General features: G+C 44.2%; 1 long non-coding RNA gene across 6 annotated transcripts in view; it reads right to left on the reverse strand.

Moving 5' to 3' along the window:
• Nucleotides 1-236: 236 nt before the first annotated feature.
• The window catches only part of LOC112546024 (uncharacterized), a 103,423-nt gene continuing 76,849 nt past the window's right edge, over nt 237-26,810 (reverse strand). For 4 of the 6 annotated variants that reach the window (XR_012903520.1, XR_012903519.1, XR_012903517.1 and 1 more), the window contains 2 exons: nt 10,983-11,120; nt 237-2,128 (listed from right to left, as the gene is read on the reverse strand). This is a non-coding gene — a long non-coding RNA (uncharacterized LOC112546024). Of the gene's footprint in view, nt 2,129-8,323; nt 8,477-10,982; nt 11,121-20,534; nt 23,288-26,810 lie in introns of those variants that run through there. The other 2 variants (XR_012903518.1, XR_012903521.1) reach the window with 2 other exon arrangements.

Below are 26,810 nucleotides of genomic sequence, written 5' to 3' on the forward strand. Positions count from 1 at the left end.
GAAATACTGGGTTTGAAAGTATTTTACAAAATAACACAGTTTGCTGTTAAATGAAAGCCCTAATTTTAGCCTTTCAAGAACTGCTAAGGTGTAAGCTTCCCCCTCCCTTCGTGATGGAGACAAATATTGCCTTTATGTACCTACATAACTTTTCCATTATTTAAATGCCTGACACAATTCACACCTCTTTTGAAACCCCTGTAATTGGAAGCACTTACATTAAAATGTGTATTTACTCAGGGATTGCTGTGTGGGAGGGGGAAGTGCAGGCATTGTGTTAATTTAGTGACTAAGATTATGTTTACAGGGCAGCCGATGTCAGCAGAATTTATGACAGTCAAGAATACAAATATGCTACCACCCAAGTGACATAAGTTACATCAACATAGCACAGTGCTATGTTGGTGAGAGAGCTTTTGCCATTTGTGGTGGTGGTTTTATTATTTGGACAAAAGAGTTTTCTCCCAACTGCGTAAAACATCTTTACCAGATCTGTTGCATTGGCATAGCTTTATTGGTATTACTGCACTGCTTCACTTGTCACCAGTGCCAAGTACCAGTCACATCTTTTCGGGTATATCTATACAGCAGTGTTATTTTGTAATAACTGACATTATTCTGAAATAACTTAGTCCACGTCTACACAACAAGTAGTAATTTTGACATACTTGGACTTAACTTGAAAGATCTGGGATTTTATCAATGAGAATAGTCTCACCATCAATGCAGACTGCAACTTTTCCATGCTGTCCTGTTATGTGCAGTTCTCGTCCATGTCCTTCCATGAATTTTCCGTAAAGGATCCACCCAATGTGCTGGAGGCCTTCTTCTTGTTCTTTTTACGTATCATGGATACCAATGAAGTAAATGTGCTGTCCATCTGTTGTCCCTCAGTCTTGCTACAAGGCCAGCCCATCTCCTTTTCTGATCATACATAATTTGGATGATATTGTTGATACCGCTTCTTGCATGCAGATCTCCAAAATTAAATTGTAGCCTACTTAACACCCACTGTGTGTCTTTCCATTGCTCTTTGGGTGATTTGCAGCGTTAATTCTTCCATAAGCATTGTGTTCCAAGTTTCACAGCTATGTTGCATTACCAGAAGGATACTGGTAAAAGAGATGGGCTTTCATGGTGGTGGAAAGTTTGGGATCGACAAAAAACATTATGCAGACTCCCAAAGGCAATCCAACCTGACCTCCTTCTTCTGCTCAGCTCCAGCACAACTCATTGTCCATCTGCAATGTTTGTCCAAAATATATATATTGATCTACGAGCTCAACAGTCTGTCCATCCCACTGCATGATGTGCTCTGGACAATAGGCATTTTTCATCCACTTTGTTTTTCCAGTATGGATGGCCAGGCCAATCTCCTTCACATACTTACCAATGCCATGGAGGAGGGTTTGTAATGTTGTGGGTTTCGAGGCAATTAGGACAATGTCATCTGTGAAAAGGAGCATCTGAAGAACCTCGCCATCAATCAGAAATCCATCTTTCGCTTCTATCTTCCGCAGGATTGGATGTTGAAAGAATGTCGAGCTGAAGGACTTCTTAAGCTGACTCTATAATCCTCATTTTACAAGGAGTAAGGGAAGTCAGAGGAAGAATGTTCTTCCTCAGACTTCCTACTAGATAGACAGCGCCAAAAGCCAAAATAAGCTATTTCGACATGCAATTGATGCAGCTGAAGTTGAATAGCTTATTTTGGCTTTAGCTATGCTGTGTAGATGTGTCCTTAGAGAACCCATATACCTACTCTGCTTCAAAGCGTGAAGGTTTGGGGAAGAGGAGCAGTTGCTATTGTCAATGCCGGTATGTTGTTGTTGTTTTTAATTTTGTTTTTTATATTTCAACATCTTCAGAAAATGCATTACGAAAGATATTAATCCACCCTGTACTACTGATTTATAGTATATCTGCTAGGTTGAAAGTTTGTAGTTGTTTTCATAGTACAGACAACATATTCCCATGTATCCCTAAGACTTCAGATATTTCTGAACCTTAGTGGGAGAATCAAAAAGACTTCTACTGTTTTGACACCAACATTTGACAGTTTTCTATGACATGAGATAAGAAGCTGAGGATCCATTCCTGTTCCAAAAATCACCTTCAGTCCACCATACTGAGGGAGGAGGAAACAAACAGAAGTAAACAGATTAGAAATAATTCTAAACTATGAGGTAGAAAGCAAATCTTCTAGTAAAATGTCACAAGTAGTTCTGGGCCTCAGTTAGCCTTTCCATTAAAGAGCATTCACATTCTCAGGGCCGAGTTTCCAGTACGAGGAACTAATCCAGAAGTCCTACGACATAAAGCCTACCCCTTGCTTTCCTGGCTCATACTAACCACCTTGACAACCCAGTTTAGCAAGTCCAGAATGACTGTTGAATGTGTGTTGGTCATTTGAAGGGACTCTGGCAGTGTTTACTCACAAGGACAGGATACTTTTCTCATTGATGTCCACAAATATCTGCTGTGTCCTGTATGTGTATAATATGTAGGAAGCACAGGAGGGAAAGTTTCCCCAAGAGTGGAGTGGAGCAGCTATCTGACATATTTGAACAGCCAGATGCAAGAGCTCAATGATCTGACAGACCATTTTAACAGTGAGTTAGAAAAGAGGCTGTTATTGAAGTGCGCTCTACTGGGCCCCAGTCTTTTGTGGTCTGGAAGTAATTGTTTGATTCCTGACCTATGCAAATAGAACATTGACAATTCACTTATTAATTTTGTTTGTGAATGAACCTATAGGTTGTATGACAATGTACAATAATCTGCATGTCCACCACATATCACCTGTGTTTGCTTTCCAAGAATCCCCATTCAGTCCTAGTGTATTTCACTCTCCTTTTCCTGACAGGAATCCTGGGTCTCACACCACTCTTTCCTCTTTCAGGCTGTCAGTAATGTTCATCCTCAAGGCCCTGTGCTCATGGTCCAATGCAGCACTGGCTTGCAGTATTTTATTGAACATGTTATCCTAAGTTCTCTTCTATTTCCTCCTTAGCAAGCTCAGACTTTCCATTGGTGTGGAGGAGAAACCATGAAGGCTGCAATGGCAGCATAACATAACATAAGAACAGCCATACTGGGTCAGACCAAAGGTCCATCTAGCCCAGTAGCCTGTCTGCTGACAGTGGCCAGTACCAGGTACCCCAGAGAAGGTGGACCAAAGACAATGATCAAGCGATTTGTCTCCTGCCATCCCTCTACAGCCTCTGACAAACAGAGGCCAGGGACACCATTTCTATCCCCTGGCTAATAGTCTTTTATGGACCTAACCTCCATGAAATTATATAGCTTCTCTTTAAACTCTGTTATAGTCCTAACCTTCACAGACTCCTCTGGCAAGGAGTTCCACAGGTTGACTATTTGATTTGTGAAGAAGAACTTTCTTTTATTAGTTTTAAACCTGCTACCCATTAATTTCATTTGGTGTCCTCTAATTCTAAGGTAATTTTGAGGTAAGGAGACCACATCTGTACACAGTATTCAATATGTGGGCGTACCATGGTTTTATACAGGGGCAGTAAAGATATTCTGTGTCTTATTTTCTATCCCTTTCTTAATAATTCCTAGCATCCTATTTGCCTTTTTGACCACCACTGCACACTGTGTGGAAGTTTTCAGAGAACTATCCACGATAACTCCAAGATCTCTTTCCTGATTTTTCATAGCCAAATTAGTCCCCATCATACTGTACGTATAGTTGGGGGTCTTTTTCCTGCTGTGCATTACTTTACACTTATCCACATTAAATTTCATTTGCCATTTTGTTGCCCAATCACTCAGTTTGGTGAGATCTTTTTGGAGTTCCTCACAGTCTGCTTCTGTCTTGACTATCCTAAACAGTTTGGTATCATCCACAAACTTTACCACGTCACTGCTTATCCCTTTCTCCAGATCATTTATGAATAAGTTGAAAAGGATTGGTTCCATGACTGACCCTTGGGGGACACCACTAGTTACCCCTCTCCATTCTGAAAATTTACCATTTATTCCTACCCTTTGTTTCCTGTCTTTTAACCAGTTCTCAATCCATGAAAGGACCTTCCCTCTTATCCCATGGCAATGTAATTTACGGAAGAGCCTTTGGTGAGGGACCTTGTCAATGGCTTTCTGAAAATTTAAGTATGCTATATCTTCTGGATCCCCCTTGTCCACATGTTTGTTAACCCCTTCAAAGAACTCCAAGGATATGTCTACACTACAAAGTTAATTCGAACTAACAGCCGTTAGTTCAAATTAACTTTAATAGGAGCTACACAGGCAAACCGCTAGTTCAAACTTAATTTGAACTAGCGGAGCACTTAATTCGAGCTAGGTAAACCTCATTCTACGAGGACTAACGCCTAGTTCGAATTAACTAGTTCGAATTAAGGGCTGTGTAGCTACTTAATTCGAACTAGTGGGAGGCTAGACCTCCCCAGCTTGCCCTGGTGGCCACTCTGGGCACCACCAGGGAAACTCGTCTGCTCCCCTCCCTGCCCCGGACCCATTAAAGGGGCACGGTCTGGCTACAGTGCCAGTGCCAGGTGCAAGCCTGCCAGCGTCCAGCCAGCAGACCCTGCACCTGGCATGGCATGAGCCAGTCACCCACTGCCACCCAGCCCTCCACCTCTTCCTGGGACCAGGCTGGCGGTTCCCAGGAGCCTGCCCGGGGCCTCAAGAGGACCTCATCGAGGTTTGTGGGGAAGCCTGCAACGTCCACGACCTCTGCACTAGGCACAGGAAAGTGGCCGTCTACGGCAGGATAGCTGCCAGCCTGGCCACCCAGGAGCAGGTTTGCATGAAAATCATGGTGGTTCAGTGAGACCCCAACCCAGAGTCCTGAGCTTAGAACATTAAAACATGAGAATGGCCGTACTGGGTCAAACCAAAGGCCCATCTAGCCAGTAGCCTGTCTGCCGACAGTGGCCGACACTAGGTACCCTGGAGGGGATGGACCAAAGACAATGACCAAGCCATTTGTCTCGTGCCATCCATCTCCAGCCTTCCACAAACAGAGGCCAGGGACACCATTTCTACCCTCTGGCTAATACCACTCCATGGACCCAGCCTCCATGACTTTATCTAACTTCTCTTTAAACTCTGTTATAGTTCTAGCCATCACAGCCTCATGCGGCAAGGAGTTCCACAAGTTGACTATTTGCTTTGTGAAGAACTTTCTGTTATTAGTTTGAAGCCTGCTACCCATTCATTTCATTTGGTGTCCTCTAGTCCTTCTATTATAGGAACTAATGAAGAACTTTTCTTTATGCACCCTCTCCACACCAGTCATGCTTTTATAGACCTCTATCATATCCCCCCTCAGTCTCCTCTTTTCTAAGCTGAAAAGTCCCAGTCTTTTCAGCATCTCTTCATATGGGAACTGTTCCAAACCCCTGATCATTTTAGTTGTCCTTTTCTGAACCTTTTCCAAGGCCAAAATATCTTTTCTGGGGTGAGGAGATCACATCTGTACACAGTAATGTAGATATGGCGTACCATAGTTTCATACTTCCCCTCCTCCTTCTTCCCCTGGCTTCCCCCTTCTAGCTCCCTCCTCCCAGGTTTCCTGCTCCCCTCTTCCTCCCTTTCTCTTCCCCTCTCCCACTTCCTTTTCCCAGTCTCCCTGAGTTTTTTTCAATAAAGAGAGTTTCTATTTTTGAACACGTGTCCTTTAGTTTGTACATCAGGAAGGGGGGCTAGGGAGGGGTAAGTGGAAGGAGGTGAGAGAGGAATGTGGTACGAGCCCCCGATGGGGAGGACTGGTGTGGCTCTGCGGGCTCCTCGGGGGTGGAAGCTCTCCTGCAGCCCCCCGATTGACCCCTTCCCCCCCGGATGGCAGCCTGCAACAAGTGCAGCCGGGCTGATGGCTGAGTGCTATCATGTGCCGAGTGTGGGCATTCAGTGCACTCCAAGACAGGACTGCTTTGCTGTCCCTCATCGAGTTAGACAAGCGAGCGGGGAACCCCTGAGAACTGTCTGTCCGGGGTGGGGGTCGTGTCCCTTTAAGCACAGCCCTTGGCTAGCAGCAGCTCCACGCTCTAAGTCCTAATCTGATGCCCTGCCAGCACTGCTTCCGGCCATCCTTAACCTCGGTTCAGGGTCCACTCAATGTGGACATGCTAGTTAGAATTAGCAAAATGCAAATTCGAACTAGTTTTTAGGTCTAGATGCACTAGTTCGAATTAGCTTAGTTCGAATGAACTAATTCGAATTAAGTTAGTTCGAATTAGTGCTGTAGTGTAGACATACCCTAATAGAGTAAGACATGATTTCCCTTTACAGAAACCATGCTGACTTTTGTCCAACAAATTATGTTCTTCTACATGCCTCACAGGTTTATTCTTTACTATTGATTCAACTAATTTGCCCGGTACTGAAGTTAGACTTACAGGTCTGTAATTGCCAGGATCGCATCTAGAGCCCTTTTAAAATATTGGTGTCTGCAATAATAAATAATAGCAGCTGCAGATAAAATGTATTGTGAGTGTCTTCATTATGGAAAGCCAAACTTAAGATGCTGATCTTACTCACTTGCTCCACAGAAGTTTTAAGCATGACCTTCTCTGTTCTGCTTGGGATTGCTTGTGCGTGATACTAGTTACAGCACTAGCCATGGTGAGTATGACTCAGCAGGCATTGGGGAAAGGGTGGAGGAATGGACTGCTCAGTTTTATGTTTCTAATAATATAGGGGAAAAGCAGTGAATATTGGCACCATTTTCTCTAGATCACTTTTGAGTGTAGCAGAGACTGAATATGCAGAGTGACTGCCGGCATCCCTAATCCCCATTTGGAGAAGATGACCCTGGGCTAATACGTTGCTAACTTATGGTCTGCATTTGGTGCTGAAGTCATCATTGCTTGGCAGGGAAAATGTCCTCCTGCTGAGGAAGAAATAAGGCAGCCCTCCACAGAAACCTTTGGCAGAGGATTGCAGAGTCCTTCATGAAGTTTCATCAAGATCTCTCAGGAAGATTCAAGGGACATCTCTACAGACATAAAGAAACTGCTTTGCAAGCCTCCTCCCCACACCCCAGAGGGGAATGAAAAGCAAATAGCAAGTCTACTTCTTTTGGTTGTACCATGACTTTTGCCCAAGAAAATGAATGAAAGGTCAAAAATGTGTCCTGCTGCTTTGGGGATGCCATTCCTGTAATTGAAAAATCTATCTTTACACTTACTGAGGTTCTTTCCCACCCGCTGAACTTGCCCGTGCTCAACTGGTGGGACTGGATGGATTGTGTTGAAGTAAAAATAAGTCCTGACTAACTGTGCAGCTGGATCTGCCTGTCACCTATCACTCATACTTTTCCTTTTCCTCCTTCTCTTCTTGATCCACCACCTTTTCCTCTTTGTTACTGATGGCAGGGGCTTGTGAAGGGCTGCCTCCACAGAGGTATGAACAGTGATGAGAAGGAGGGTCATCTTCTCCAAGTATGGGATGAAGCTTTTAAAATAAGTGGCAAGTCTGCGGCCTAGAACCAGACCAATTGTTGACCTTCTGGTATGCCTGCTACCGCCCCTGGGTTTCAGGTGGTACTGCTGCTGGTCCATAGAAAATGCACAGAGGGACCTTAGTCAGGATATTCACTATGGAAAGGGAACAAATTTTACAGTAGATTTTCTAAGGAAAAGTTATTGAAGAACCATTTTCAGCCTTGAAAATTGAGGCATGGTTTACATTACAAGTATAGCATAAAGCTCTTCTCCGTCATCCCATACAATTTGCTTATAAGTGTTGACCTTTCTTTGACTGGTACAGAGCTATGAGTCTACTTCCATGGGGTATGTCTACACTACCCCGCTAGTTCGAACTAGGAGGGTAAGGTAGGCATACCGCACTTGCAAATGAAGCCCGGGATTTGAATTTCCTGAGCTTCATTTGCATAAGCGGGGAGCCACCATTTTTAAAACCCCGCTGGTTCGAACCCTGTGCAGCGCAGCTACACGGGGCTCGAACTAGGAAGTTCGGACTAGGCTTCAGACTAGGTAGTTCGGACGAGGTGTACCAGTAGTTCGGAATAGGAAGCCTAGTCTGAACTACCTAGTTTGAGCCCCGTGTAGCCACGCTGCACGGGGTTCGAACCAGAGGGGTTTTAAAAATGGCGACTCCCCGCTTATGCAAATGAAGCCCGGGAAATTCAAATCCCGGGCTTCATTTGCAAGTGCGGTATGCCTACATTACCCCGCTAGTTCGAACTAGGAGGGTAGTGTAGACATACCCATGGTGTCTGCGGAAGTCATCACCAATTGGCATAGGAAAGTGTCCTCCTGCCTAGGAAGAAATAAGGCAGCCCTCCACAGAAACCTTTGCCAGAGGATTGCAGAGTACCTTCATGAATTTTCATCAAAATCTTTCAGTATTTACCTGTACAGGAAATACAATGTTTCTTGTAAACTCAGGGCAGAAGTGTGTCTAGAATGTGAAGCTGGCCACTTGTACTCAACAATGGAGAGGTGCTAGGTATGCTCACCAAGATCTGCAATCAGGAAAAAGGAATATCAAATATTCAGAGGAGTTTAAAAGAAGGGGTGTCTTATAGTCTTCATGACGCCTAAGCAGTATAGGTCATGATGGTGTCCATAACATTTGGTGTGGGACACTGTTGGATAACTGCTGGAGAATGGTTAAGGTTGACATAAGTAAACAGTGTCTACACTCACGCTGTGTTGGCCTAAGTACATCAACCAAAACTCAATGTTACGTGCTACTCAGTTCATATTGCTAAGTTGGCATAACTGGGCATTTACAATGGTGGAAGGCAACATAAGTATAGATTCATGCACAGCAATGTTAATGCAAATTTCCATGTTTCAGCCTAACTTTGTAAAGTAGACCATGCCTCAGTTTTCAAGGGTGAAAATGGTCCTTCAGTAAAGAAGGAAAACAGATGGAGAAAATGTTGCAAGGCATTATAAATTGTCAGTCTAGGGTGCTGGTTCCTCCTGAGGCATAGAATTCGCCTCAGATTCATCATCAGGGGATTTTGTAACCTAAGCTCCTGGTTAAGGTATAGAATAGTATCTTTTGCTCTGAAACATGCTAGCTTGCTCTTCATCTACTCTCATTGAGAGGTTTCAGAGGGTACGTCTACACTACTGTGCTAATTCGAACTAACGCGTCTAGAACTAAAAACTAGTTCGAATTAGTGTTTTGCTAATTCGAACTAGCATGTCCACATTAAGTGGATCCTGAACTGGGCTTAAGGATGGCCGGAAGCAGTGCCGGCAGGGCATCAGAGGAGTACTTAGAGTGTGGAGCTGCTGTCTCAGGCTAGCCGAGGGCTGCACTTAAAGGGTCCCAACCCCCACCCCAGACAGACAGTTCTCAGGGGTGCCCTGCTTGCAAACCAGTCCTGGCTTGGAGTGCCCTGAGTGCCCACACTGGGCACATCACACCACTCGGCCCTCAGCCCTGCTGCACTTGCCGCAGGTTGCCATCTGGGGAGAGGGAGCAATTGGGGGGCTGCAAGAGAGCTTCCACCCCCAGAAGCCCACAGAGCCAGCCCAGTCCTCCCCATCGGGGGCTCGTACCCCATTCCTCCCTCACTTCCTTCCACTTACCCTTCCCTAGCCCCTTTTCTTGATGTACAAAATAAAGGACAATTGTGTTCAAAAATGGAATCTGTCTTTATTGAACAAAACTGGGGGAGACTGGGAAAAGAAGGTGGGAGAGGGAAAGAGAGAGGCAACTACCATGATCAGGGGAGAGGGGAGGGGAGGGCAACTACAATGATCAGGGGTTGGGAACAGGTCCCATATGAAAAGAGGCTAAAGACTGGGACTTTTCAGCTTAGAAAAGAGGAGACGGACAGGGGACAGGATAGAGGTCTCTAAAAGCAGGAGTTGGGTGGAGAGGGTGCATCCAGAAAAGTTCTTCATTAGTTCCCATAAAGAAGGACTAGAGGACACCAAAGGAAAGGAATGGGTAGCAGGCTTCAAACTAGTAACAGAAAGTTGTTCTTCACAAAGCAAAGAGTCAACCTGTAGAACTCCTTGCTGCAGGAGGCTGTGAAGGCTACAACTAGAATAGAGTTTAAATGGACGTGAGATCAAGTCATGGAGGTTGGGTCCATGGAGTGCTATTAGCCAGGGGGTAGGAGTGGTGTCCCTGCCCAAAGTTTGTGGAAGGCTGGAGAGGGATGGCACGAGACAAAAGGCTTGGTCACTGTCTTTGGTCCATCCCCTCCAGGGTTCCTAGGGTTGGCCGCTGTCGGCAGACAGGCTACTGGGCTAGATGGACCTTTGGTCTGACCCAGGACGGCCATTTTAAGCTCAGGGCTCAGGGTCAGGGGTCTCAGTGGACCCCCTTGATTTTCATGCACACCTGCTCCTGGGTGGCCAGGCTGGCAGCTCTCCTGCCCTAGACGGCCACTTTCCTGTGCCTAGTGCGGAGATCGTGGACGAGGTCCACGATGTCCGCACTAGCCCAGGCGGGTGCCCGCCTCTTGTGGTCCAGGGCAAGCTCCCGGGAGCCACCAGCCTGGTCCCGGGAAGGGGGGGTGGGCTGGGGGGCATCGGGTGGGTGGCTCGATCCGTGTCAGGTGCAGGGTCTGCTAGCTGGGTGCTGGCAGGCTTGCACCTGGCACGGGCACCGTAGCCAGGCCATGCCCCTTTAAGGGGTCCGGGGCCGGGAGGGGGGCAATAGAGTTTCCCTGGTGTTGGCCAGAGTGGCCACCAGGGAAACCTGCGGAGGGCTAGCCTCCCACTAGTTCGAATTAAGGGTCTACACAGCCCTTAATTCGAACTAGTAAGTTCGAACTAGGCTTAATCCTTGTGGAATGAGGATTACCTAGTTTCAACTAAGCGCTCTGTTAGTTCGAATTAAGTTCGAACTAACGGAGCGCTAGTGTAGCGCCTATGAAAGTTAGTTCGAACTAACGTCCGTTTGTTCGAACTAACTTTGTAGTGTAGACATACCCAGAGTGAAAAATAGTGGGGTTATGGCTCAAGTTTACACACATAAAGTTGCTTGAGTAGACTTACCTGCACAATTAGCCTACTAGGACACAGTTCAGCCAACCTGGGCAGATGTGGTGGAAATCTGAATTATCATTGTTGGTACCATCCTTGAATCTTCTAGTTCTCCAGGACTGTCATTTCATTTCAGCATTTCAACAAACCCTAAGTTTAAAAAAAATCACTTTAAAAAGCTGCAAGAATGAGAAGTTCATAGCTGTTTGACACTAACACAAGAAAATACTTTCTTAATTATGTATCCATGTACCAAACGTGCAGAAAAGAATAGAATCATGATTTCCCATAGTGCCTTTCATATTCAAGCTAGCTCAAAAACATTTAACAAAGTAAGAGGACTTTCTGATTTTCTCGCACCGCAGTTATTGTGTAGAGAAAGAGAGCACCTATTATGCTTTCGACAATAGCTTTCATACTGTCTTGGACATCCTTGTACAGGACATCAGGGCCATGCTCACATCTTTTGCAATACTTTGTGCTTCTTTTTCTCCTCTCTTATAAAATTAGCAGATAATTAGATTTTGAAAAATCCAGCTTAGATTTCACAATGTAGCTCTTCATTGAAACCCTAAAATAAATTTGCTAAATAGAATAGACAAACCTATGAATTGCCTGAATGCTAGATTTCAGCTCCTGTAGTGCTAACAATGAAAATTCTTTTAGGAAATGTATTTTTTCCCACTCTTATTCATGTGTGAATACACTATGTTCTTTGTAGGATAATCTACTTAAAGTGTGTCAACTTTATCCCACTTACAATTGAATAGCCATTCAATGTACCATAAGTGATATCTCTAAGTTTTCTAATGTATAGACTTTACTTTCTTAATTTTAAATACATCTTTTAAAAAAAGTCTGCACTTATTTTGTCTCCAAGCGTAAGTAAAAGGAAGCAGAATAGAAGAGACCAACATCAGCAACATAAATACCACTAGAAAAGAATTGAATCAGGAAATTCAGTTCCAACCCAAGGACCAAAATCCACACTGATTGGATGCTATCTCGCATTTAACACCACTCAGAACCAGTTCAGTCAGGGCATTAGGTAAGCAGTTGTTTCCGGGTCCTGTTGCCTAAGGCTATCTGAGACACCTGCTTAAAGGGACACCTCCTCTCCCCAACAGCCATTTCTCTGCTTCTGCTACTTGCTTGCCTACCTCTCTGAGGGATGGCAAAGCTTTTGCAGTGCGTGCTCTGGTTGTCCAGCTTTTCGACACCACAGCATAATCCTTGCCCTGGAGCCGGAGCTGCCTCTGGGCATGCGATGGCCCCACACGACCATGCTGCCATTTCACCTGATCATGGAGAGGTGGGATGACCAGCAGTGGCTCCACAACTTCCAAATGCAAAAGGCCAACTTTATGGAGTTGCGTGCCTGGCTCACCCCTGCCCTCCAATGACAGGACATCCAAGGTCTCAAGGGGCTAGTGGCTGGGCCTTGGGTTCAAAGTCGGGTGGCAGTCAGAGCTATGCAGTGAGGTGCAGCTCTCTGGGTTGGCTTCCTTCCACAAGGCTTCTCCCGGGTTCTCTCTGCTTTAAAAGCTGGCAGGAGACAAGGACTAGAGAGGTCTGATTAATATGGACAGAGTGACCACCAGGGCCTCTTTTTTCAACAGAACTCCTTCTTCCATGTCCACACACGCCTTTTCAGAAAAAGGCTTCTTCCTCGTAGAAAGAGGTTTACCACAGTCAGAAAAACCCCTCTGTTCTTTCGACTTTTTGTCGAAAGAGCTCCATAGCAGTGTGGACGCAAGTATTATTTTTCTGGAAAAATGCCGTAGTGTAGACATACCCTCATTCACAGAGCGTGAGGAGTAGTTGTCACAGGCACCTCTACGGTAGTTCTTTTTCACCCAAAGATTCCCTTCAGCTGAGGCAACCCTCAGGGGATTGGATCTAATGGAGTTCTATGATATCTGGCCCCAGATCTTGAACAGCAGTAGTGGGCTTTATTCTGATCTTATTTTCACCAATTTTACATGGACTAGCTTGAATACCTATAGTGGAATTGCTTCTAAAGGATAATTTAATTATGAGCTGCCAATGAAGCAGTGTAAATTCTTTTTTTGTTAATTTTCCTATCTGTATGCTATAGCCAGTTAATCTGCATTCAGTTAGTACTTGCCAGGTCTCACTTAACTGATAACGTTGTATAATTACAGCTAGATAGTATGGGATATCTATGGTAAACCACTTAAGTTAAATAAAACCTCAGAATTACCTCCCTGGTCCAGTATCATCGGACCTGACCTGTCCCAAACAAGAGAATTTACCAGACCAGGGGAGGTCTCTTGCCACTGGCCCCCAAGTCCATCACCCCAGCAGGCAAACCAGCAGGCAAACCTGCCTCGCCCTCCCACCCAATCTGTCTGGGCTACTTTCCCAGCTACATAGGCTCCCTGGTCAGCATAGGCTCCAGCTCTTGCCGAAGGGCTCTGACCCTGTGCAGCTGAGGGCATCCGTGGCTGGAGCTCCAACCCCAGTCTCACACAGCCTCAGTCCCAGCACTGCACAGCCAGGTCTCGGACCCCTGAAATCCCAGCCCCACCTCCAGCCACGCACAGCTGGGGGAAGCTGCAGGGTTCTGACCCTAACCTGGGACCATGCTCCTGGGGTTGGTGGAGGCTGCTGTGGGGCTCCGGCCCCGGTCCTGTACTGTCCCCAGCTGGGCTCCTGACCCTGATGCCCAACCCAGTTGGCTCTTCTGCCCTTATCCTCCTTGGCTCTCTGGTGCAGGAGCATCCATGCTCCTGCCGACCAGGGATGTTGCTGGACCAGAGACTGCCGTATTTTGGCACTACAACCTGTATAAGGAATAGCGGTTATTCATGAATCTGAAAAGTTCACAACTTTGAACAAAACATTGTGGTTGTTCTTTTAAAAGTTTACAATTGAATATTGGTTTTATATAGCTTTCAAACTTTTAACCATCTTAATTTACATTAAACAAGAGTAGAAACAGTTTCCTTATATTACCAAATCTAAAATACCCCCTCCTTTTTTGCTGACATTTAATACAGTATTTTACTGTAATTGCATGTTTTTTTTTAATGGGGGGTGGGTGTCTCTTCCAGTTCAAAATGAGGTGTGTAATTGACTTATCAATTCATCACTCTGGTGTTTGTAACTCTGAGGTTCGGATGTATATGAATTTACACCTGCCATTCAATGTGAAAGTACAAAATTTGATGAACTTTAAATTTAAAAATCTCTGGTCTCAGGGTTGAGGTTTCCATGTTAAAATTTTCTGACAGGGAAGATAGTAAAGGGATACTAACTGAATCTTTTTGAAAGCCAACAGTTTGAATCCGGCCCAAATAATTGGCATTACAGGCAGCCCCCGGGTTACGTACAAGATAGGGACTGTAGGTTTGTTCTTAAGTTGAATCTATATGTAAGTCGGAACTGACGTCCAGATTCAGCCACTGCTGAAACTGACCGCCAGTTCTGACTTACATACAGAATCAACTTAAGAACCCCAAGTGTCCCCTGTAGTCAGCCCTGGTCAGTTTCAGCAGCGGCTAAATCAGGACGCCTGGGGCAGAGCAGCTGGGGTACTGCTGGGTTGCTCCAGCAGCGCCGCTCCTCGGTGCTACTGGACCAACCCAGCAGCACCCCATCTGCTCTGCCCCAGGCGTCCTGATTCAGCCGCTGCTGAAACTGACCAGCAGCGGCTGAATCAGGACCAGAGCAGCTGGGGTGCTGCTGGGTTGGTCCAGTAGTGCCCAGAGCGGCGCTGCGGGACCAACCGGCAGCGTCCCAGCTGCTCTGCCACAGGCATCCAGAGAAAAGCCTAGTCTGCTGGGGGGGAGTGGTGTACTAGCTGCGCCCCCCCCCCCCCACCCCAGCAGACCAGGAATATGCGGGCGGCGGACCGAAACGCACCGTGGTCCTGCCGCCTGGGTCCTCCGCGGCTTTGCTCCCCGTCTCCCTGGTCTGCTGGAGACCGGCAGACCAGGGAGACGGGAAGCAAAGCCTCTGAGGACGCCGGCAGCAGGACAGCCGCGGGGCGTCTGGGCTGTCCCGCTGAAGGCTTTCCCCATGGCTTTGCAAAGCCTCGGGGAAGCTGGCAGCGGAGCAGCCCAGGCGCTCCTGGGTTGCCCCGCTGCCCGAGCCCCCCCGCGGGGGAGGGGAAGGGGCTTGGGCAGCGGCTTTGCTCCGCGTCTTCCTGGTCTGCAGACCAGGGAGACCTGGAGCAGCTTTTCTCGCCCGTAGTACACGGGCGGCGGGACCGCGAGGTCCCGCAGTCCGTGTACTCCGGGGCAGCCCTGTTCGTAACTGCGGATCCGACATAAGACGGATTCGCGTAAGTCAGGGACTGCCTGTACCTCTTCTCTAATGCAAGAAAGAAAATTGTCTTAACACAAAAACCACATGATTGGGTACTAATTGATGTTTTTATAGACCACCAAATCACATTTTAAGGCAGAGGATAACCTGCTCCTTGTGCATCTATACATAATGTTTAAGAAAAAGCAAAACAAAATAAAACAAAACTATATAATCATGGGGAATTCAGTTTCAGAGATAAAAACTGAAAGTATCACGTGCTAGTACTAAAACATCCATGGTATGTGCTACATACTTGAAAGAGTTTATGCGTGTGTCTGTCTGTCTCTGAGTCTGTTTGTTCAAGAATTCCTAAACAATAGAAGCTAGGACCACCTCATTTGGTATGCAGCTTCCTCTTATTGTAACTTAAAGCAAGGTCAGGGTTTGGTTGTGCCAAATAAATGGTATATGCATGGAATGTGATTCTCATTAAACAGAAAAGGAAGGACTGTGATACTAGAGACTGTTATACTCAACAATGACCATGGGGGGTGGGGGAGGGGAGTAAACACACCCTGGGCAAGCCAAGAGCACTGCGGAGATGTGGAGCACCTACCAGCTGGGCAGCATGGCCCCCATTGCCCTGGATCAGCCTTCGGGTGCAGCCAGCCAAGATTCTGTACCCCCTCCGGAGGTTATCCCATCTCCTACCCTGAGCTCTCCAGCCCCTCCCGTGAGCTCCTCACACCTCCCAACCCCCTGCCCTGATTCCTGTACCCTCACCCTCTGCCCTGAGCCCCCCTCCCTCTTCTGACTCCTGCATCCTCCAGCCCTATTCCTTGAACCCCTCCTTACTCCATAATCCTGACTCTTGTATCCCCATTCCCCATTACTACCACTTTCCCTTTGGAAACTGAACTTAAAGGTGTTCTTCAAGTTTTAAGTGGAAATGAAATGAACAGTCTGTTTCCAATCCTGTGTTGGCCTCTATCATTTCTCAGAGAGCAACTGTACAACTGACAGTCTCAATGAAACCTGTAAGTTCAGGCATTACATAGATCTAATAAAATGAGACATAAGCCTTGTCTTCATTGCTAAAACAATGTTTGTTTCACATTGGAGCAAGTAAATTAGTGGGCATGAGCTATTCTGAAGTAAAAACAAAGTGAAGCCAAGACATTTATTTTGACCACGAAGGAAAGCAGTTGAGATCTGCCTCTGGTGAAAGCATAGCAGTAAATTTGTCTAGTTAATCTGGTAAAACCAAAGTGACTTGTCTTCCCTGTGTGTGTTTTGTTTTGTTGGGGTTTTTTTTAGGATAGTTCACACTTGTTAGTTTCCCTGAGGTAAAAAAAAGACACCTTTAATAACAATGAAGACAAGTACAGAGACAGGAAAGGATTCGTCTATAAGTTCTTAACAGAATCTTGGGGTCTATCTAGCCCATTGTCAAACAGTCCCTACAGCAACATAAGTTTTGCTACCATAAACACTCTGTGCACAATGCTATGTTGGTGAGAGATACTCTCCTGCCATAATGGCTACTGCTGCTCGTAGAGCTGGTTTTATTTTGTCTTCAGGAGAGCTCTTTCCTATGAGCACAAGGCAGCTACTTGATCACTCCTACAGTAGCACAGCTGTATCAGTATATCTATGCTCCGGTAAGTCTGTAAGTGTGGACATGGCCTAAGAAACTGAAATATAGATATATAAATTTTGACCCAAGATCACACAGGATGTTTGTGATGGAAAAAGATATTGAACCTAGGTCTCCTGAGACTACAATTAGTTCCTTCAACATGAAATCCATCTTTCTTCTCATTTAGAACTCTGTCAGTAGAGGAGCACAGTGGGTAATCTCAGGCCCATATACTGGGGGTGCTCCCGCTGGCTGGGGGAAGGCAGGAGCGGCACGTTAACCCAGCCTTCCTCCCTCAGGAGTGAGGCCGGGGTAGGGCTGGGCCGCAAGGGAGGAGCATCCACCAGCTCCTTCCACAGCTTGCACCCTTCTATAGAAATTCCTCCATATGGCCCTGGTTCTGTGGCTAGTCAGTGCAATAACGGGGAAAAAAACAGCAAATCCTGATTTCCAATCCCGTGTTTAACAGTTAACCGTGCTTCCTTCCAAAATGTTTATTTTTAATTGTTTGCTATTTTAAAGTGTCACAAGTACATTAGCAGATCATGGACATAAAAAAACCCAGTAAAGAGCATAACAGAAGTATCAGCTGCAAGCAACGTGTGGTAAGACGATCAGTACAAATGCGATGAATAAAAAGGCTCAACAGGGCTTAAGTTAATGCAACATAGGAAATCAATATAGTACAAAGGATATTAAATATTGTTGTTGAGCTGCCTGTATTTTAGATTCAGCATGTTTAATGAAAGAGAACCTAAAAGCAAAATATTATCTATTTTACTGTAGTTTCTCCTGGGCAAGAGTACATGTTGCAAAAATAATTGCTCAGGGAATGAATAAGTAGCGTTTCTCCACTCGGTTGCAACAGTGCAATGGTCAGTGATAAACAGACAGCATAAAAAAGGATGCACTTTTGTTTCAGATGTCCTTTGTTTACAGCAAACAAGGCATGAGATATGTACATGGATCAAGTCCAGTGCTAGTATAACTCAAAATCAATAGATTCGTACAAGAAGTGGATTTGGGGGCATTGCCTCACAAACTCTTAGGTCACGTCTACACTGCAGGAGCTAAAGCAGAACTGTGGCAATGTAGCACTGAAATGTATTGCATCCTACCACAACTAAAGGATTTTTTTCCCCATCAGTATGGGTAATCCAACTTCCCAAGTGGTGAGTGCAAGACTGACAAAAGAATTCTTGCATTGAACTAGCCACGTCTATACTAGGGATTAGGTTGTCTTAAGTAGTGTGTGTGTGTGTGTGTATGAACATTTTTCCCAGACCTGACATGGTAGTTATGTTGTCCTAACTTTTAAATATAGTCCAGGTCCTAGCCAGCAGTTACATTAAATTGCATCTGAAAAGGTGCACTACTTGGTCCTACCTCTAATTCACTTGTTACAGACCATTTTAAAAATGGCACATATTTATATGGCCTACAGACTCTATGATCCAGGGGCTAACCTGTCTACTGGTTAAACTGGTGTAGGTCTAACCTGCTGTAAGACGCCAGCATAGAATTTGGTCTCGGTATTTTTTGAGCTCTTGTGCAGATGGTAATATATATATATATATATATATATATTTATTTTTGATGCTCCAGAACCAGTGGAGGGATTTAACATACGGAAAATGAATTCAATGAGCCACCAGCACTCACTATACTGTCCTACTGTGAGGATTTGAAACCAGCCTCTGCCATTTCCCACCAGAAAGGAATTGCATTAAAGCCTTGGGTCAGCATGAGAAGAAGAGCTATCAACATACCACTGACTGCTTTTTGACAGCTTTTCCATTTGTGTATGCACTTCAATCAATTTTAAATCTGACACACAATAAAGGGAACTTTCCTCAGCATTCTATTTGGCATTGCAGAGATGAGTGCCCTGCCTGGTGTTTTCAGTTCAGTCTTGAAATAATGGATGGTTTTAGCACCTTGTCTCTTCTTCTTCTTTTTTTTAAAGCTTTTAGGAATTTCATTAGAGTTGTTTTTAAGATGACTATGAGACTAACACAGAAAGCTCAAGAAGCATTTTGGAGCAGAACAGAAGATGAAATGTAATGTAACTGGAAAGAAGGGGATTTTTTTCCTTATTCGAGTTCTGATGTAGACATTTATACTGGAGTTGCATGGAGAATGGAAGTTCTGTTTGGTAAGGGACTTAGGGATTTTAAAATTTGACTATATTCCTAACCAAAGTGAAAAACTGAAAATTTCAAAATTTTCCATGGAAGATTTTTGAGCAATTGAAAAGGGTTTTTTTTTCAACTTATATTTTATTTTGTGTGTGCACACACATATATACATTAATATAATACAAAATAAAAATAGATATTTCAGGACAAAAATAAGTTTCATCTTAAACATTTCTACTTCAGTGATAGTCCAGCAAAATCAACCTGATTTTGTGAAGCAGGTTGATTTAATCACAACTGCATATTCCAGTAGAATATGATTTCATCAAAGTTTCGCCAGTGAACCAGTTCCCAATGAACCAGAAGATTTATTTTGGAACCCTCTCAAAATCCTGCAAGCCAAGTGTCTAGGGACTAAAATAACCTTGCTGAAAATGGGATAATCCCAGGAAAAGATGAACTCATCATACCTTTGCTGCCTCTTTTATCTGATTTAACTATAGGGCATGTCCCTACACAGTTTGTAGGTGACAGATTCCATTTAAGGTTTTTCCTGCAATGACACTGCAATGCATTTTGCTACTATCATCAACTCTTTTTTCATCCCCACCTATTCTTCCAATGTCACCCAAAATAGCACCAGCTATAATTAGTTTTAAACTACTTTTCAAGTAATAATTTCCATTTTTAGCTAGTTTCTATCCTCTACATTTTTTACATCCTCTTGGGGGACATAAAAGCAGGATCCAAATGCATAGCCAAACACTCTCCATCTCCCCAAATTTAGATTTTTAAAAATACCTTCTCAGTTTTGAAACCTTTAACTCACGCACTTCAGCTCTATTCAGAACTGAATCATAGAATCATAGGATTGTGTGGGCAATTCTACACAGCAGGGCTAAACCTGAAATAGGCTTCGCAATTTGAGCTACGCTAAGTGCGTAACTTGTCGAAATAGCATTATTTGTCTTTTGGCACTGTCTACACAGCAGTTATTTTGAGCTAGAGTACTCTTCCCCTGACTTCCCTTACTCCTCATACAATGAGGGTTACAGGAGTTGGTGTAAGAAGTTCTCCTGCCCAAACTTTTTTTGACATTATGTTGAAATAACTACTTGGCTACGTCTACACTGGCCCCTTTTTCGGAAGGGGCATGCTAATTTTGAAAGTGGGAATAGGGAAATCCGTGGGGGATTTAAATATCCCCCATGGATTTAAATAAACATGTCCGCCGCTTTTTTTCCGGCTTGGGGAAAAGCCGGAAAAAAAGCGTCTAGACTGGCCCGGAATAAACCTCTATTCCGGAGGATCTCTTATTCCTACTTTGAAGTAGGAATAAGAGATCCTCCGGAATAGGGCTTTATTCCGGAGGATCGGGCCAGTCTAGACGCTTTTTTTCCGGCTTTTCCCCAAGCCGGAAGAAAAGCGGCGGACCTGTTTATTTAAATCTGCGGGGGATATTTAAATCCCCCACGGATTTCCCTATTCCCACTTTCAAAATCAGCATGCCCGTTCCGAAAAAAGGGCCAGTGTAGACGTAGCCCTTGTGTGTACATGTGCACTGTGTTATTTCAGAATAACGTCATTTATTCCAAAATAATGCTGCTGTGTAGACATAGCCTAAGACACCTTGATAAGTCATCAAGTCCATTCCCCTGCACTCACAGGACCAAGCACCAGAGCATCCCTGACAGGTGTTTGTCTAACTTGCTCTTAAAAATCTCCAATGATGGTGATTCTACAACCTTTCTGGGCAATTTATTCCACTGCTTAACCACTCTGACAATGAGGAAATATTTCCTAATGTCCAACCTAAATTTCTCTTGCTGAAGTTTAAGTCCATTGCTTCTTGTCCTATCATCAGAGGCTAAGGAGAATCATTTTTCTTATCTCTCCTTTTCCATCTCTGGAATCTCTCCCATCTTCCATTTATTGGTTTAGGTTTCTCCTCTGTCAGCTCCTTGAGCTTTCTAGGTTCCATGTCATCAGGTTCTGATGATTTGAAGACATTTAATTTTTCTAAGTAATTTTTAAATTGTTCTTTATCTGTATTAGCTTCTGGTCATACCCCATTTTTATTGCCATTTACCATGTTTGGCATCCAATTACGGTCAACTGCTTTGGTGAAAACTGAGGCAAAGAAGGCATTAAGTACCTCTGTCATTTCCATTTGGAGTGCTGGGGGCGTGCTTTCAGTTGGGGCTAAAAGGTTTGGAGTGCAGGAGCCGCCCTGGGTTGTGGTATGTGAAGGGGTGCAGGCTCCAGGAGGGAGTTTTTGGTGTGGGAGTTTTAAATGCTCATGGCTGTGTAGGGGATTGAGGACTGGGGTGTGGGATGAGGGGTCTAGGAAGGTGCTCAAGTTTGGGGCAGAGGTTGAAACGAGGGAGTTAGTGCGTGGGAGGGTTTTCCAACTTGCGGTAGGAGGTTGTGATACAGGTGGGATTTGAGCTTCTACTGGTGGCACTTACCTCAGGCCAGGCTCAGCCTTAGGGCAAGGCAAGCAAGGTGGTTGCCTTGGGGCCTCCTTCTTCAGGTCCGCACACTGCTGGAATCCACATGCCCAGCCACTCGCTCACTGCCTTGGCTGGCCATGTGATGCAGCTAACCACAGTGTGCCACTTTGGGCTTTGAAAACTCTTTGGTGGGACCTGCCTCAGGCAGTTCCAGTCAATGGTGCAGAGGGGCGAAGGCAGGCTCCCTGCCTGCTCTGGCTCTGTGATGCTCCTAGAAGTGATCAGGATGTCAAATTCCTAGGTGCAAGGATGTCTCTGTGCAGTGCTTGCTGCCATGCCCACATACATTACTCCATAAATTTCTTTGGCTGAAGTTCCCAGCCAATGGGAACTGTGGAGCTAGTGCCTGGGGCACAGACAGTATGAGGAGCTTCGTTGATTACACCTGCCCCACTGCACTTCTGACCAGATTTTTAACTGAGTCAACAGGGTCCCTTTTCAATCAGATGTTCCAGTTGAAAACTGGACACCTGGTAATTCATCAACTCTTCTACATCAAATTAAGTACTTCACCTTTTGTGGAGGTGGAGTAATTAAGTAAGTGCAGAAGAGTCTAGTAGTGTGATGCACACATTATTAGGTGGATTTAAGATGGCTTCCATCAGACTAAGTTTGTAGTGTAGAACTAGCCTCAGGCTGAGAGAGATACTAAGTTAATGGCAAATCTTTTTTGACAAAGGAAGCTGGAAAGACAGAATGGGAAATTACTGATAGAGATATGATTGCACAGAAAGACTTTATAGTCTTTTTTTCAAATAAAAAAATATAAAGTGAAGAAAGACTCTGCTTAAGACAAATTCTTTGAGAATCCTAGAAGCAGTTTGCAAGTACTTGGATGCACTTTTATGACAATGTATTATTTATGCTGTTGTTTTTAACTAAGAAGCTACAGTTCACAGAAAGGAGTTATCTTGAACAGTTTTTAAGTTCTCAACAGCACAGTTCTTTATCATATGACCTTTTGAAAAAGAAGAATGCATTACTCTGACTGAGGATACAATTTTAAATAATGTAATAAGAGGAACGATTAATGAAGTAAAAACATAATAGAAAACATGACTGAACATGTTGTGTGATGTTCAGACCAATCATATTTAATAAAATATATTCTAAGAAATAATAGAAATTAAGTATAGAAGATAACTGTGCAAATGGAGGGAAGTTTCCATACCTAGAAATACTGGAATTTGCTTTTTCTCATGTGGTCAGAATTTGTTGATCTTTATAACATAGAGCTAGGACTCTCCTCTCCCTTAGGCTAATGCCATGATTAGCAAATGCCCTGTATTTCTGTTGGAATTTATACTAGAGCAAAATATATTAAAATGTTACCTGGTTTGGGGTTTCATACATTCATCTTGTACTTTGCATTTATCTTGTACTGATTTAAATGGTGCAGGGCGATGGGGAATCCATTTATTTTTGGAACAAAAGATCCCTTAGTTCTATTGATTCCTTGAGCCAAGTGTACGGCACTATGGTTCTATTTTCAATGAATTGAGGGGTGGAGCTCTTGATGGTATTGCATAATTTCTGCACAAATGTACTCTTTTTTGTTTTAAATGCAACATTTAGTAAAAACAAAACCAAAAATGTTATGATTGTAATAAAACTGCAAGATATACTACAGGCACAATCATAAAATCACTATCACTGTGCTCAATGAAATCGACACAACCAGCAGCAGCAACAGGTGTACAACAAATGCTTTTGAAAATGTAGTTCTCTTCTACTGAAAAAAGAAGAATCAACCTGAAAATATGGAAAAGAAGCTGAAATGAATGTAAGTAGCTGGAAAGTCTCAATATGACTAAAAATGACAGAATCCACACCAATGATTGTTGAATAGTGATGCACCCTTTCTTGCTGGAATGCATTGACAAAAAGCCATTGCTTGCATTTTGCACAGCTCTAACAATAACTTCAGGTGTTAGGTAGCTATTCTTTACTATAATGGCATGTAACTGAAATCATTATTGACTCAACCAATCTAGATTCATACATATGGGCTGTGTCTACATTGGACCCTATTCCATAATAAGGATGCAAATGTAGCACTTTGGAATAGGCAAATCCGCGGGGGATTTAAATATCCCCCGCGGCATTTGCATTAACATGGCTGCTGCTTTTTTCCAGCTTGTAGATAAGCCGGAGAAAAGCGCCAGTCTGAACGCGATCCTCTGGAAAATAAGCTCTTTTCCGGAGGATCTCTTATTCCTACTTTTTCCGGAGGATCGCGTCCAGACTGGCGCTTTTCTCCGGCTTATCTACAAGCCGGAAAAAAGCGGCAGCCATGTTAATGCAAATGCCGCGGGGGATATTTAAATCCCCCGCGGATTCGCCTATTCCAAAGTGCTACATTTGCATCCCTATTACGGAATAGGGGCCAATGTAGACACAGCCATGCAGATTATAGAAAGGACCCTAGTGAACTAGTTAAAAGTTACTGCTAAAAGTCATCCAACGTGTAACTATATAAAACTATAGACCATGTGGGCGGTAGAGGGAAAATTCCTCAGTACTATGCTGTAAAAATGCCATAAATAATTCTTGGTTTAAATATACAATGGAGCCCTTAAAAGCACAGAACTTCTGCACTCTGCATATGAAAGCTCTTTATTTTAACTACTATAGATATTTAGAGCTTTCAGAGAGAAGTTATAAATATTTCATTTTAAATCAATGACTAAGAGGCTTCTAGTTAAACAAAAAGAATTGACTTCTCAACTATGAACGTGTGACAGCTGCATTGGTGACTTTTTTCAACTTCTTGTTGTCCTAGAGTGGTTCACTTATCATTTACATGCCAATGTTGTAGGTCTTACAAGGGTGTGAGAAAATTCAAGGCCTAAATGAAGTCTTCTTGAACTAATCAGTAAACCAAATGTTCAACCTTTACTGAATTCTCTTTGGCAGTTTAGAAAGGACGGAATGGCATACTGAGAAATAGTCTCATAGGACCTGATTCTGACCCCTCTTACATTGTTTTTTCACGAGTTTTAATACATTGACTTTATTGTGATTATTGCTGATCTACCGAAGTATATGTGAGTTCATATTCTGGCCCAAGTACTCTATATTTAAACTTCAGTAATAAAATGCAAGAGAAAAATCTTTTAGCATGTAACAGACAAATGAGCTGAAGAGACATCTTTTTTGTTTTTGCAGAAGAAGCTTGAAAAAATAAATGAGAAAGTGAAATTAAGATGAACAAAACTGATGCATATATGTTAGTCCAGATGTTCTTTCCTAGTGCCCTGATTTCTTGTAGATGGAATACCCAAATGAATATGTATCAAGGACATTTTATTGTATTTTCCATTGATACACATATTTTGTAAGTACACACCACATTTTATGGTTAAAAATAGGTATGTCAGAATGGCTCACAGAAAAAAATATTTTCCCCTTTCAGATTTTTTTTCAGGAGCAAAATAATCTCCCTTTACAATGGTCGCTATTACCAAGTCAACATTTGACAAAGATACCAGTAGTGATTTCTTAGTAAAATACTGTATCTTCTCTTAACAAATCTTGACTTTTTAATGGAGACCACTGTTTCATATTAGACATGTGCCTAAACCAGAGTCATAGCCAGTTTGGAATATGTGAGTAGACCCAAATTTGGGGTGATCAGGCAACTGGGGCGGGGGGGCTGAAAGGGCACAAGGGATAGGGTGCCCAACTTTTTCCACCTCCCTGCAGCTAACCTTGTGGGTGACAATGGATGGACCCTCTGGCCAAGAGATCCCTGGGACCCTGGGCATACACTCAGCTCTGGGATGAGATGTTGCTCTCCAGTGCATATGACTGTCAGCTCCTGGCTCCCTTTCAGGTCCCACCATCATGCTGAGCCAGAATCCCCAAGGCAGCATGTCTACCTTTTTTGAAGATCTCCTCTATTGCTGCTGGCACCAGATTGCTTGCTTACTCTCTTCCCAGTTGCGGATTAGCCCATATGCCAACCCATGGACCTGGAAAAATGGGTGCTCTTGCACTCTCCCTGGCTCCACCCACTCTGTGCTTGCTCTACTTCACCTGCCCCACTGTCACTCTAGCCAGAGAGCTGTTGTGGTGCAGGGCCTTGTCCCACTCCATCCATTTGTCAGAAATGCTAGATAAGAGCAGCACAAGCACCTGCACCTCAACCCTGCTCCCTGGAAGGAGCGCTGGGAAGGTGAGCAGAGTAAGGAAAACTCTAGAGCCAGAGCACAGCTAGGCTGGAGGGTGGGCCTGGGTGCTAAATGGGTGAGTCACATCCCACCTAGGGCCATGCGTGGCTACACCTCTGAGCTAAATCAAAGCCTGTGCATTTAAAGGGTGTTCAAAATCTGAACCTAGATCTAAACTTTGCAAATGGTGTCAATCAATTGACTGAAGCTAAATATGAATAATACTCTGTTGAAGTTTTGAAAATCTGTATCTAGACCTGAATTTGGTAGCTTGATTCCCAGTTGATAATTTTAGGAGGAAAGGTCACTTTAAGTTTAGTTTCTGAAATTGTCCAAACTTTATTATGAATGGTGCTTTTGTGAATTTTTGCTTTGATTGATTTGAAGCTTCTTAAAGGATACATTACAAACAAACCGGTTCCAGGGCCGGTTTTGTTCAACATCTTTATTAATGGCCTGGAAAAGGGGATAGATTGCACCCTCAGCAAGTTTGTGGATTACACTAAGCTACGGGGAGAGGTAGATATGTTGGAGGGCAGGGATAGGGTCCAGAGTGACCTGGGCAGATTGGAGGATTGGGCAAAAAGAAATCCCAGAGTCCTTCACTTGGGATGGAAGAATCCTAATCATTGTTACAGGCTGGGGACCGGCTGGCTAAGTAGCAGTTCTGCAGAAAAGAACCTGGGGCTTACAGTGGATGAGAAGCTGGATATGAGCTAATGGCATATTAGGGTCCATTAGGAGGAGCATGGCCAGCAGATCAAGATAAGTGATTATTCCTCTTTATTTGGCACTTTATTGAGGCCACATCTGGAGTACGGTGTCCAATTCTGGGCCGCCCACTACAGAAAGGATGTGGATACATCCATGAGGGAGCACTTCTCCATCCTGCGGGACATTCAGTAGACGCTGGCCCAGAAGGTCTGGGACAATGTGCAGTGGCGGGCACAGATGTGGTCTGAGCTGCTGCAGCAGGGCTGCAACATGTGTGAAACCATCTGGGAGCTCTTGACCTACCCAGCACCAGTCCCAGTCTCTGCTCATATCCCAGACCTTTTTCCCCTACATCCAGGTCCAGACGGAGGCATGGGTGAGCCGGGCAG

This window comes from Pelodiscus sinensis, chromosome 4 (assembly GCF_049634645.1).
Source record: "Pelodiscus sinensis isolate JC-2024 chromosome 4, ASM4963464v1, whole genome shotgun sequence".
Taxonomy (NCBI): domain Eukaryota; kingdom Metazoa; phylum Chordata; order Testudines; family Trionychidae; genus Pelodiscus; species Pelodiscus sinensis.